This window comes from Agelaius tricolor, unplaced genomic scaffold (assembly GCF_023055355.1).
Source record: "Agelaius tricolor isolate 1412-34295 unplaced genomic scaffold, bAgeTri1.0.p SCAF_84, whole genome shotgun sequence".
Lineage (NCBI taxonomy): Eukaryota > Metazoa > Chordata > Aves > Passeriformes > Icteridae > Agelaius > Agelaius tricolor.
The window spans coordinates 445594-458498 of record NW_027269344.1 but is presented as its reverse complement, the minus strand read 5'-3'; positions in this window follow the sequence as shown (position 1 = coordinate 458498).

Here is a 12905-nt window from a genome sequence, read left to right as displayed (position 1 = left end):
GAACTTGCGGTTTATTGCAAAGGGCCCGGGTGCAGGGCCCTGCTTGGAGCTGCCAGGCACAGCTGGAGCAGGCCCGAGAGAAGAGAGGGGTAGAGAGGATGAGAGGGTAAGAGAGTAAAAGTGTAAGAGAGTGAGGTTCCCATTACAATTCAATAAATCTTCTGTGTTGAATATTCTATTTCTCAACAGCCAATCTAGTACAAGATGCACGTCCTATAGCATTTACATACAGCCTCTAAGAATCATTACATTACCACACTGTGTTACATTTTAAACCGTAAAAACTCCTCTTTGGACCCCTTCTGCCAAGCTGGCAGGATCTGCTCTGACCCTTGGATCTGTCTGCAAGCAGTGGGAATTGTTCCATCAAAAGGGGATTACCTTCAGCCAGCCACACCATTGTTTTCCAGTTGTTCAGTAACTGAGGTATCTCAAAGCTTGCTTTGATTTCAATCTTGCTTATAGTTTCTATATTGTCAAAATCTTTTGCCAGACAATCATATTTATAAGGCTTTCCTGTTTCATCTTCCCCAACACTTGGGCATTTTTTTATTTCTCAATCCACCTGTGTTGTCCAATCCCAGATGCTCTTGAGCATATCCTCAATCCAGCAGAGTTTTGCTTTACCCTGAATGCTCTTGGAATATTAATCCCTCAACCCAGCAGGTTTTTAGGAGCCCCTTTTGTCCCATTTGCTAGTGGATTGGGCTAGGAAACTCCTCTGCTCCCTTCCTCCGAGGGGTCCAGCCCCTCTCTGAGACCCAGTCCCAGTTACCCCGGGGGATTCTCTCACTCCTTTTAACATTCACTTTGTCTCTTTACTGGCCACTTGTGACTGTAGTCACAAGGGTTTTCAGGATGAAGAAGAGACGAGAATGTTGACTCCATGATCAGAAGGCTTGATTTATTATTTTATGATATATGTTACATTAGACTATACTAAAAAGCAATAGAAAGGAAAAGGTTTCTTGAGAAGCTAGCTAAGCTAAGAATAGAAAAGAATGAATAACAAAGATCTGTGTCTCAGACAGAGAGCAAGAGCCAGCTCTGCCATGAGTGGTCAAGAAATCCAAACACCCACAGGAGACCAATCACGGGTCCACCTGTTGCATTCCACAGCAGCAGATAACCATTGTTTACTTTGGTTACTGAAACTGCAGCTTCTCACAAGGAAAAATCCTAAGAAAGGATTTTTTATGAAAGATGTCTGCGACAGCCACTTACCGTGGAAAGTCAGAAACGCAGCATGGGAGACTCCAGCACTCACTTGGCAGGTCTGGCACAACCAGCCCGCCTCTCATTCACTCACATTCATCCCCCCTGAGAAATACTTACCAATCCCTTTTCCTTCCCATGTTCTTCGTGCACATTACTACTCTTAGGGGGCCCATTGCCGTGGTTGTAGGGAGCCTTTTTCCGTTGCATTTGTTTTATTGTCTCCTTTTGTCCACCATAACCTGCGTCTGTCGGTCACCCCAGGGCAAACAGAGCGAGGCTGCTGAAGAGGGCAGGGGGCACCTTCCCCACTCTGACTCTCCTGAAGCACCGGCAGTGAGGTGTTGGTAACCATCCTCTGCTACCAAATTGTGAAAAACGCCAATCACTTGTTTTTAAAATTTTAAAAGTTTAATAGTAATAAAATAATTATCATAATAGTAATACAATTAGAGTAATAAAAATTTGGACAATTTGAATTAGGACAATATGAGACAACAAATACAAAGTGTTATGGAGTCCGGGTACCTTTTTCTGGGCAGCACAAGCCCTAAAAAGGACACCTGTTAACAAAGGATTAACCCTTAAAAACAATAGCCTGTTGCATATTCGTACATTTCATACATGATGCATAAATTCCATTCAAACATGGGATTCTGGTCAGTGCCACCTTCTTCCTCTGAATCCTAACAGCGCCTTCGAGGCGGGAAGAAGTTCATTTCTTCTGATAAGAGGGCAATAAATTCTTTTTCTCTGAATGATTTAGGTGTCCTGGGGCTGCTATCTCGCTGCAAGTCCTTTCTTTAAAGAAAGTCTCTTACCAAGCATAGTTTCTATTTTAATATTTTGTAATAACCTAAAACTGTATTTAACCCACTTCTTAAGAGAATTAATACAGCATTAGTTTCTAACACAAGATGTATAATATTCATTTTCATATTGGCGAAAACCCAATCACAAAATATGCACTTTTCACAATTATAATCCCACTTACTTCCAGTCTCTCCCAGCATGGTCCCAGCTGCCGCCAGCATGGTTCCAGTTGCTTCCTCAATCAACTCAGTGAGTCCCAGTATGATGCCATTTGCTCCCAGTGGCTCCCAGTCAGGCCCAGTATGGGGGATGCTGTGCAGGGTGTGCTCACTGTGACACTCAGTCACTCCCAGTATTAGTCCAGTCACTCCCAGTATGATCCAGAGATGAGCCCAGTGTGCTCCCAGTCTCTGCCAGAATAAACCAGTTTTGCTCTACATGGTTCCAGTTGCTCTCTTTCACCCTCACTTTCCTTCCAGTCGTTCCCAGTATATCCCAGTGTACCCCAGTTATCTCCAGCATCTTTCCAGTTCCTTCCAGTATGATCCCATTTGCTCACAAGCACTCGCAGTCAGCCTCAGTGTAGTGGCACTCACTGCCAGTATGATCCCAGTCACCTCCAGCCATGATCCCAGTTCATCCCCGTGTAAGCCCAGCAGTTTCCAATCACCCCCAGTATGCACCCAGTTCCTTTCAGTTGGTCCTAGTATGTTCCCAGTTGCTCACAGTGACTCCCAGTCACTCCCAGTATATCCCATTTGCCCCTAACATGGTCTGAGTTGCCCCCTGCAGGCTCCTACTCACTCCCAGTACAATCCCAGTATGATCCCAGTATGATCCCACTCTCCATTAGTGCAATCACAGTGTGCCCTGGCATGGCAGTATGATCCCAGTATGATGTCAGTACAAGCCCAGTACAGTCCCAGTCACTCCCAGTACGGTCCCAGTGCAGCCCAGTCCCTGGCAGTGCTGCCACTGCTGGGATCCCCCAGCCCTGTGTGCGTTCCCCCCTGGCGGATGTGCCGGGAGGAGCCCCAAGGGCTGGCAGTGGCCAGGCAGGGTCCCCAGCAAGGCCCAGTTTGGATGTGCAGCCCCCAGTTTGCCCAGTTTGCCTCTCCTTTGGCCCGGGCCGGGTTCCCCCCGCCCGCAGCGGCTGGGAGCAGCCGAGAGCCCCGCGCTGCCCATCCCGACCCGTCCCGGCTCCATCCCCGCTCCTGCCGCGGGCTGCGAGGGCTGCGGGAACGGGCACCGAGGGTGTGGCTGCTGCTGGGGGAGGAGGAGGAGGCAGGGAAGGGCAGGGATGAAGGGGGAAAAGGAGGTGGGGCTAGGGGGGAGGAGCAGGGGGAGGAGGGATGGAAGAGGAGGGACAAAAGTGGATCAAGGCTGAACTGAGGGAGCCACGCCTTCGATCCCTGCCTGAATTCGCAGCCCCCACCTGTGGGATCATCGCCTCCCCCATCGTGCCGGTGAACGGGGAGGGGGAGCTCGGCCCAGATATCCAGAGGGTCCCTGGGTTGGGTTTTTGGGGGGATGTTTGGAGAATGAAGAAGACCAAGGCTGAGCGGAAAAGGCTCCTTGGGGGGACATTGGGGGGTGGCGGTGTCGGCTGCTGGCAGAGGCAGCCTGGAGGAGCAGAGCCCTGTGTGCCCCAGGAGCCCAAAGTGGGGAGCCCAGAGAGGGGGGAGCGCCGCCATTGGCGGGAGCCTCAAGAGCCTGGAGAGGGGCAGGGGGGACTCCTTGGAGCCGCTGCAGCCCAGAGCAGAGAATGAGGGGAGAAGGGAGCCTGGGAGCCCAAAAAGCCCCGGCATCCCGAAATGGGGAGAGCGAAGCGGGGGGAGCTTTTGGGATTGCTGGGACTGCCAGCAGCCTGGGCAGGGCGGGCACCGAGGAGAAGGGGGACCCCCAATCCAAGCGTGACCCCAGCAGCTGGGACAGGGTGGAACCCCCGAACACCAGAGGGGAGGGACCAGGGACAGGGAACTCCTGGGTGGCTTTTTCAGGGCTGAATCTTGGTGTTTGGGAGGTTTTTCTGGAGCCCAGATGGCCGCTGACTTGTAGAGATGGACTCGGGCAGAGGAACCATCAAACTCAACGTGCTCATCCCTTGTTTTCCCCAAACCAGGATTTCCCATTGCCAACACTTGGTAGGCTGCAAGGAAGAGGAAGATGCCCTGGGTCACTGAGGCAGGTGAGGGGGAAATCAGTGTCTGTTGAATGCTTAAAATCACAGGGTTTTGGAAAAGCTTCAAAAGACAAGCCTCAGAGACAGTAGAACTGATTAGAGCTTTGCAGTAACCATAAGATTGGTCAGCAGAAAAGTTATATAAGAAGTAGAAAGTAGGGAGAAATAGAACAATGGTCTGTGCATTAACACTTATCTAGAATAACTCCCTAACCTGCAGAAAAGTGTATCTAGAAAGATATTAGGAAGTTCCAAGCTTAATAATGGAGCTCTGTGCATTGTGTTTTAAGGCTTACAAGCAGGTATTGTATTTGAAATAAGGGAGCATTGTTTTAACCGTCAATGTGCTTATAGTGCTTGGATAGAACTACTGTCAGTATGGCTTTGCTTTGCGTGATTGGTCAAAAACCTTTTAAAGTAAGTTTGAACATGAAGTTCTTTGTCTGCTACCTGTGATGTGAGCAACTGGCAACTTACCATTGTCATAACCAAGTAATGAGACAGATGCTGGGAAATAAAACAGCTCAGGACACGTTCCTAGCAGTCCAGTCCTGTTTGTGATTTGTGCACAGCCCCGAGCTGGCGATGAGTGCCCCTTTCCCCTCTGTGCTGCTCCATCTCCCAGCCCAGCAGGGCCCCCGGCTGCAGCTCAGCCCTGGGGGGATCTCCTTGCCCTTGCCTGTGGCACGGAGGCAACTCCCATGCTGTCCTTGTCCTTCCTCCCCCAGAGCAGGAGCTGAGCATGGAGAGCAGGGAGGACAAATGCCCGCGGCAGAACCTGGTGGCAGAGGCCGTTTTGAGTGGCTCCACAGCGCAGGAAGCCAACGGGGAGGAAAAGCCCCGGAGCTGCCGCACGAGGAGGGGCTGCAAACGCAGATGGCGGGGATGTGAGGGGGAAAGAGCCAGCCTGGGCCGGGAAGGCGGCCGGAGATGGAACCAGAGCTCGGAGCTGGTGCTCCATGAGCAGCTCCATGATGGGGAGAAGCCTCACACGTGCGTGGATTGTGGGAAGAGCTTCAGGTGGAACTGCGACCTGATTGTGCACCAGAGGATCCACACTGGGGAACGGCCCTACGAGTGTGGGGAGTGTGGGAAGAAATTCAGACCAGCTCCCATCTCCTCCTGCACTATCGGATTCACACAGAGGAGAGGCCCTTCCAGTGCCCTGACTGTGGGAAGGGATTCAAGCACAACTCCACCCTCATCACCCACCAGCGCATCCACACAGGGGAGAGGCCCTACGAGTGTCCCCAGTGTGGGAAGAGCTTCTCCAGCAGCTCTAACTTGACCCAACACCAACGGAGGCACCAGTAAGGGAAGCCCTGCGAGTGCCCCGAGTGTGGGCAGAGCTTCGTGCGCTGCTCCAGCTCCATCCCCCACTGGAGGAGGCACTTTGGGCACAGCCCTGGTCACGCACATTCCCTGTGATCCATGTTGGGAACACACCTGGCTGCTTAGCCCTTTGGTTTGGCCTTAATTTTCCTCTGCTTCACCTTCATCCTTGAAAAACTCTCCAAACTGGGTTAGATGAAGGAAATTGATCGAATATATCTGCAGTTCCATAATTTCTCAGTTGTTTTAGAGGAAATTTAGGATTTAGGGACACGTTCTGTGTGGAATGCTGCTGTTGCTAAGAGGCAGGAATTTGATCTCATCCTTCTTGTGTTGCTAAGAATTCCTCCCCTGACCCAAACCCAACTCCACCCTTGGGATACCCTATAAAAACCCCACTGCCCTGCCTTTGCCCTGTCTTTGGGGGGTAAGAAATGGATTCCCAGAAGATCAGCCATTTTCCCACTGGATTCCCAAAATTTCAGCTTTTCTTCTCCTTCTCCTTCTCCTTCTCCTTCTCCTTCTCCTTCTCCTTCTCCTTCTCCTTCTCCTTCCCCTTCTCCTTCTTCTTCTTCTTTTCTTCTTCTTCTTCTTCATCTTCTAAGGGAGGAGGTTTACATTTTCCATTTCAGTGGAGGCTCCTGAAATGGGGAGACACTCCCAAAGACGGGACATGTAAAATAGTTCCTGAAATATGTAGATGAGTTTGTCGATATGCATGAGGGTCTATGAATATGCAACAGACTGATGGAATTAAAACCAGATTAATTAAGGGGTGTCCCCGGAAATAACTCGGAGGTCTCAGTGGCCATAACAACCTTTGCTGGATGGTCCTTGTCTCCAATGACATCAGCCTGTTGCATATTCATAGACTTTTTGCATATCCATAAACTACTTTACATATTCCAGGAGCAAAATTGGCTTCATCCTGTTTGGGGGTCCCACCCCCCTTCCAGCTCAATTTGGGGTGTCCCATCCCCTTCTCAGCTCAATTTGGGGGTCCCACCCCCCTCTTTTCCCCTCTCTCCTTCCCCTTTCCAATCGTTCCCCCAGTCCCCTCCCATGTGTTTGGTTTTGGGGGCTCCAGGCCCCTCCTGCTCCGTTTTGGGGTCCCGACCCCGTTTTGGATTAATTTGGGGCCCCCAGCCCATCCTCAGGGTCACCTTCCCCCGGTCCCCAAATTCCGCTCCTCGCAACTGATGAGTCATCAGCGAGACACGCTCTGATTGGCTGGAAATTACCCCGCGCAGTCTCTGATTATTGAACGCAGTGAGAGGCCTTGACTGTGCCTGGCAAGTGATGAGTCAGAGTCGGGCCGGGCGCGGATTCGCTGAAAATCGCTGAGCGCGGCGAGTGCTCTGAGTTTCTGCCCAGCAACTGGATCGTCATCAGTGCCACGCGTTCTGATTGGTCGGGATCTGTTATGGCGTGGGGACGGGAGGAACTGGGCTTACTTGGGGTTTATTTGGGTTTCTTTAGGGTTTGTTTGGGGTTTATTTATGGTATTTATGGACTATTTGGGGTTTATCTTGGGTTTTACTTGGTTTATTTCTATTTATTTGGGGTTCTTTGGAATTATTTTGGGTTATTTGGGTTAATTTGGGCTTATTTGGAATTATTTGGGGTTCTTGGGGTTTATGTTGGTGTATATGTTTTTTTTTTAGGTGTACTTGAAATCATTTGGGGGTTTTTATGTTTAATTTGAGGGGGTTTTTTTTGTTTGTTTTTTGGGGTTATTTGGATTTGTTTAGGGTTATTTGGCAGACTTTTAGGTATTGTTTGGGGTTTTTTAGGGTTATTTGGGGTTTATTTCGAGTGTTTCGGGGTTATTTGGGTTATTTGGGGTCATGTGGCGTCAAAAAATTAGGGAATGTTTCTCCTTCAAAAAACGGGAATTTTTCCTTAATAATCTGAGAGGTTTTCCCCAGAAAACCGGGAATGTTCTCTTAAAAATCCCGGACTTTTCCCAGCCAATAGCGGACGCCCCGCCCCAAACCATCCAATCACCTCCCCTCAGGCACACCGGCCTCCCTGTGCGCCAATCCAACCAATCACCGCACACCTCCCCTCAGATACGCCCGCCTCTGATGTGCCGAACCAACCAATCACCGCAGGTCTCCCCTCAGCAATGCCCGCCTCTCTCGAGCTGAACTAACCAATCACCGCACACCTCTCCTCAGCAAAGCCCGCCTCTCCCGCCCCTCCTGTCAATCACCGCGCCCTCTATGAAAACAACCAATCACCGGGCGTCTTTCCATTGCAACTCCTGCCCTCCCCGCGCCGCTCCAGCCAATCAGAGCCGAGCCTGAAGCGGCGCCCCCTGACCCCGGGGCCGGGCATGGAGCAGGCGCCCCCCTTCCACCTCCTCCGCCCCCCGGGACCCCCTCGGGGACCTCCGGGAGCCGCCCCGGGCTGGGGCGGGTCCTGCGGGAGGCGCTGGAGAGAGCAGGGGAGGCACTGGGAGAGGACGGGGGGCTCCGGGAGCTGCTGAGGAGGCGCAGGAACAGGTGAGGGGTCCTGGAGGGGTCGTAAGGGGAATTTGGGGAGGGGTCTTGAGGACGTTTGGGGGGATTTGGGGAGGGTCTGGGGGGAGCTTGAGGGGGTTTTTGCGGGGTCTGGGGGTGCTGGGGGGGCTTTGGGGGGGAATTTGGGGAGGGTTCTTCGGGGGGTGTCACGATCCGTCCTAACAGACGGGTTTCGTGATGGTTCATGGATTTGATCTCAGGGTGCAAAAAGAACCAACACGGTACAAGGGGGTTTGCAATGATAATCGAAACAAATGCACCTTTATTGAATGACCACTGCAAAATGTGAGAGAGGGATTAAGGGAGAGAAAAAGATGGAGGAAGAGAGAGACAAAAGAGAGAGAGAGAGAAAGAGGGGGATAGAGCTACCAAACATAGAGACGAAGTCCTTTGGTCCAGTCCAGTCGAGGATCCGCCTGTTATGTCGGGGAGATCTTGAAATCTCTGGCTAAGTCAGAGGTTTTTATTAGGATAACTATTGGAAATTGTGAGGGAGGGGGGAAACAGATACAATAAGGAATAGATGTAACAGGTAGTCCATGTTCTCAGCAGTAAACTAGAGCCATTGTCTTCTTGGTCCAGCGGTCACAACCTGCAGGCAAACATCTCGCTTTGGTCAGCTTGCCTCCCCCACACACCTGCCCCGGGCTGGGGGTTTCAGTGCCAGTCCTTGGAAGGAGCAGAGGGGCCTTTCCACATGGGGGTTTCATGTCTCGGTCTTTGATGGAGAGGCTCCTTACATCTCAGTCTGTCTCTCACGGTGGTTGTAAAACAGGTGAGGGTCTTCTGTGGGGGGACCACCCAGAACTCAGGAGAATCCAGCCAGGCCGAGAGGTGGGACAGCTCCCAAGGCTGTTGTTGCAAAAAGGGCACGGTGCTTCCTTCTTCTTCTCATTGGGCTCAGTGTAGCATACAGCAAACAACACCTGTGAAAACAATAACCTAACATTGTGCTCTCAGGTCTCGAAGCCTTTGGCTTGTGTAACTTTCTCCTACAAAGCCCGAGATTTTCAGTGGTCCCCAGTGACGATCGTGAGGCAGATGAGGGATATTTCAGACAGACTCTCACACGACCCCGTGACTCACAATTGTCTTGAAGGGATCGTCATCAGCAGGGCTCTGGAGTGTCGCTGATAGGTCTTCATGACTCGCTGTACGTTGGTAGTAGAACCCGGAAAAATAGGGACAGCATGACAGAGAGAGAGAGAGAGAAAGGAGGAAAAGAAAGGATAGGAAGAAGAGGGGAAAAAAAAAGAGAGACAATAAACAAACATAATTAATATTGATCACAACAGTATAAATTTTATAACTATTTTCAAATGGTTAATTAATTAAAATAGTATTATTTTTATAACCATTCTCAAATGGTCAAAACAAATCACAAATATCAAAAGCAAAAGCAATAAACAAATCATAATATAAGCACTAACTTTAAAATGATTTTCTAAACCAATTCACTAAAAATCAAAAGTAATTCCCACAAAATCATAAATGGAAATTAGGATTATTCCAAAACACATATGCTTCATTCATAATTGCCTTGTGTCAAAGTCTTGGGGATGTTCACAGTGCATAGGACATCAGCCAAGTTGTGTGCATTAACTATAGACGTCAATCTTGTCAGCTGTTTCATGCTCCAATTCATAACGAATGGGACTGCTGATAAAATAAAACCAAACAGATTTCGTATCAAAAGGATAACAATGGGATGACACAGACTGCTCAGGACACCCGTGGCAGTAGGAGACCACCTAAAAGAGTATCCCATCACCTGTGCTGGGCATCTTTCTCCACCCTTTCCATGACACGGGGTATCTGTCTGACATTGTGATGAACAGTCACCAGGGCTTTCTGTGCGTTTTTCTCAATCTTCTCAAGGATTTCAACTAAGTCTCGATGGAGCAGCAGTTGTCTTACCAAAGTGAGATCCATCCCAACAGGAGTAGGCATCAGTTTGTGAATCAGTGTGTAGTTGGATTGCAATAGGTAGTGAGAGGTAACTCGAGCTTCATAAGAGAAATCCCATCCTGTAATCTTGGTAAAGTTACAAGCACAAAAATTTGAATAATTTTTAGTATCTACTACAACATTCTCTACAAATACAAAATCACAAGCAGGTCTGAAGCATGCACATCTATTGCCTATATATATAAGGACTGTTTCAGAAGTCTCATTAGGATGAATTTCAAAATGACAGATATTTTGCTCTGTGTCTAAAAAAATGTTTTGAGCTATGATTGCATTGCTTTCACAGATGAACCCTTGTTGTTCTCGGACAAGACAAGATTCTAAATTAACAGTTTGCCATTTCTCACCCATTTGACGGGCCCATTCCCAATGCTCATAAGGATAGAGAACAGCTCCATCATGATTCAGCCCTAATGCAATCATAGGAAATATCAAATGCACTGAGGCATTACGTATGGTTAACACAAAAGCCATGGCTATGTTTGTAATGGGATTGTAAGTAAAATTCACCAGGTTCCACCAGGATTGGAATTCTCTTTCAAAATCAGTGGCACTGTCCCAAATTATTTTCCAAATTTCAGTAGGAAAAGTGCCTTCTTCACCTTCTCTTATCATTGAGGCAGCAACTGACTGCATCCACAATTGTGCCTGGATACAGCTGAGAGCCAAAGAAATGTTGTTTTGTGTAGCACCGAGTGCATCATTTACCAATTTGTGGTCATTTACATTTACCTTTTCCCAATTTGGCAAAATGTTTGATAGCAGCCACTGGTGTGTTCCTAAAGCCAATGACTGTAGTGGTTGTTGTAACTTGGTCAAATCTCTAGTTGTAGCAGCCCATTTTATTCATTAATACTTCTGAATCAATACTCTTTAGAATTCCCAATCCTGTTCCCACAACACCGGTTATGTCTCTTAGCGTCCGTCTTTTAAAAGAGTTCCGCTTTTGCAACCAGGTCATCCAACCCTCAAAGGAAGTTTGCAAAAAAGGTGAACAGGCCGGCTGAATTTCTGAGACATTACTTTGCATCAGCAATTTGACTTGTTTAAGAGAACCATGCTGGATTGAACAGTATTTGTTGTTGTCCTGTTTTCCTAATTATATCTGGTCCATTTTCAAAAATTCTTGGGCTAAGCATAAGCGGTGGTTGGGCTGGAGTGGTGGTGGTGTAAATTGTAACCAGTTGGGCTATAGCATTTACTATAAACTTAAAATGTAGGCCCTACAGGCCTACATTTTTTGGACCAAAGACAAACCACTTCTATGGTTTGTGCCAATGTAAAATTGTGCCAACAATCCTGTAAGCTTGGGTGCGTACAAACCTTTTCATGCTTATTTGTTCGATCTGTCAAAACACCGATTGAGGTTGCGTTTCTATGGGTAGTTCCATTAATCATTCGGATCCTATACTAATTTTTTTCCCCACTATCCCTTGAAGCTGCCAGGTTTTTTGGTTTTCCCATTCCTGCCTAGTGTATATCTGATTTTCATGCATAATGACAGTTGATAGGTTTAAATCCCTCACGTTTCCCATGGATCTGGAAAAATGAACAAAAGCCTGGGACCAAGGCCATTCAGTATCAAGTTGACTAAGGGTGCTCTCAGTCCTTTCTACCCACTGGGGTGTGACTACTGTACTCAGTGTGGGCTTTGTTATAGCATTTATCTTAAGTTTGTAAACTAGGCATTTTAAAATTAATGGATTTGTCAAGTTATTTTGCCAACAGCGTGTCACATAAGTTGGTTTGGCTAAAGTAAAATTATGCCAGCAGTCAGTTGATTAATTTCTACAATCCTTTGTAATTGCATTGTTGGTTCTGGGGCCTAAAGTGTAGTTACCAACGTACTCCTGCCAGCAGCACAGAGTGAGGGGAATTTGTTTGGTACACTCCCACTTTGTCGTAGGACACAGTTCTGTTGTAGGGATGTGCAAATAGTTTTTTCCATCTGGTTCTAAAAAATTTCCAGCACCTGCAATGGAGGTGGCTTTCTCATAGAGAGATCCTTCCACTTTTCTGCACGCTACCACAATCGACTCACCAATTGTTCCAGTTAGGGCTCTAGTCCAGTCCTTCTGATCCCATCCTCACTCACTTGGGCGATATATCTCAGAGTCATGCAGCACTATAGGCTCTAGGTTCAGGTGGCGACCCTTGGGATATGATCCTAGAACATTAGTGTGATGGATGGTAGCTTCAGACCACGACCACTCAGCAGGATTCTGTCCACGGAATTGTGGTAGGATGCAGAAAAGTATCACCAGTGTTATCATGGTTCAGATGATGATCCTCATGTCCCTCAGGGTTCTTCTGTAAAAGTAAACACAACAGAATCCTGCCACTAAGGGACAGAAAAAGTTAGAATGATGGAATTATCCAGTGTGTATTTATCCGATGCTCTCTCCCTAGAGCATCAGAGGCTACCCATGCATGTTTATTCAGAGGGGTTTTTAGCACTAGTGGTAGTTCCCCTACAGTAGGGAGGTCCACCAGAACAGGTTGTCCAGGGTAATATGCTGGAATCTTGAAATCATCTGGTCTCCCTAGAGAGGCAATTATGCTTGGAGCTATGTGGCAAAAAACAGTGATTTTGGGACACCCATTTACCCCCCCATCTGTCATTCACACTTTTCACAGCTTCCCATAACTGAACATCCCAATTTCCCTCCTCTGGTTTCAAAAGTCATTCCAAAAGACCATTGGTCCTTTCCACGATCCCGTTAGCTTGAGGGTAGTAAGGGGTATGAAAAGTCCATTTAATTCCTTCATTTTTTGCCTAATCCTGTACAATTCTAGCAGTGAAGTGGGACCCATTATCAGATTGAATTTCCTGTGGTTTTGGGAAAATTCCAAACCATCCCTGCAATGCT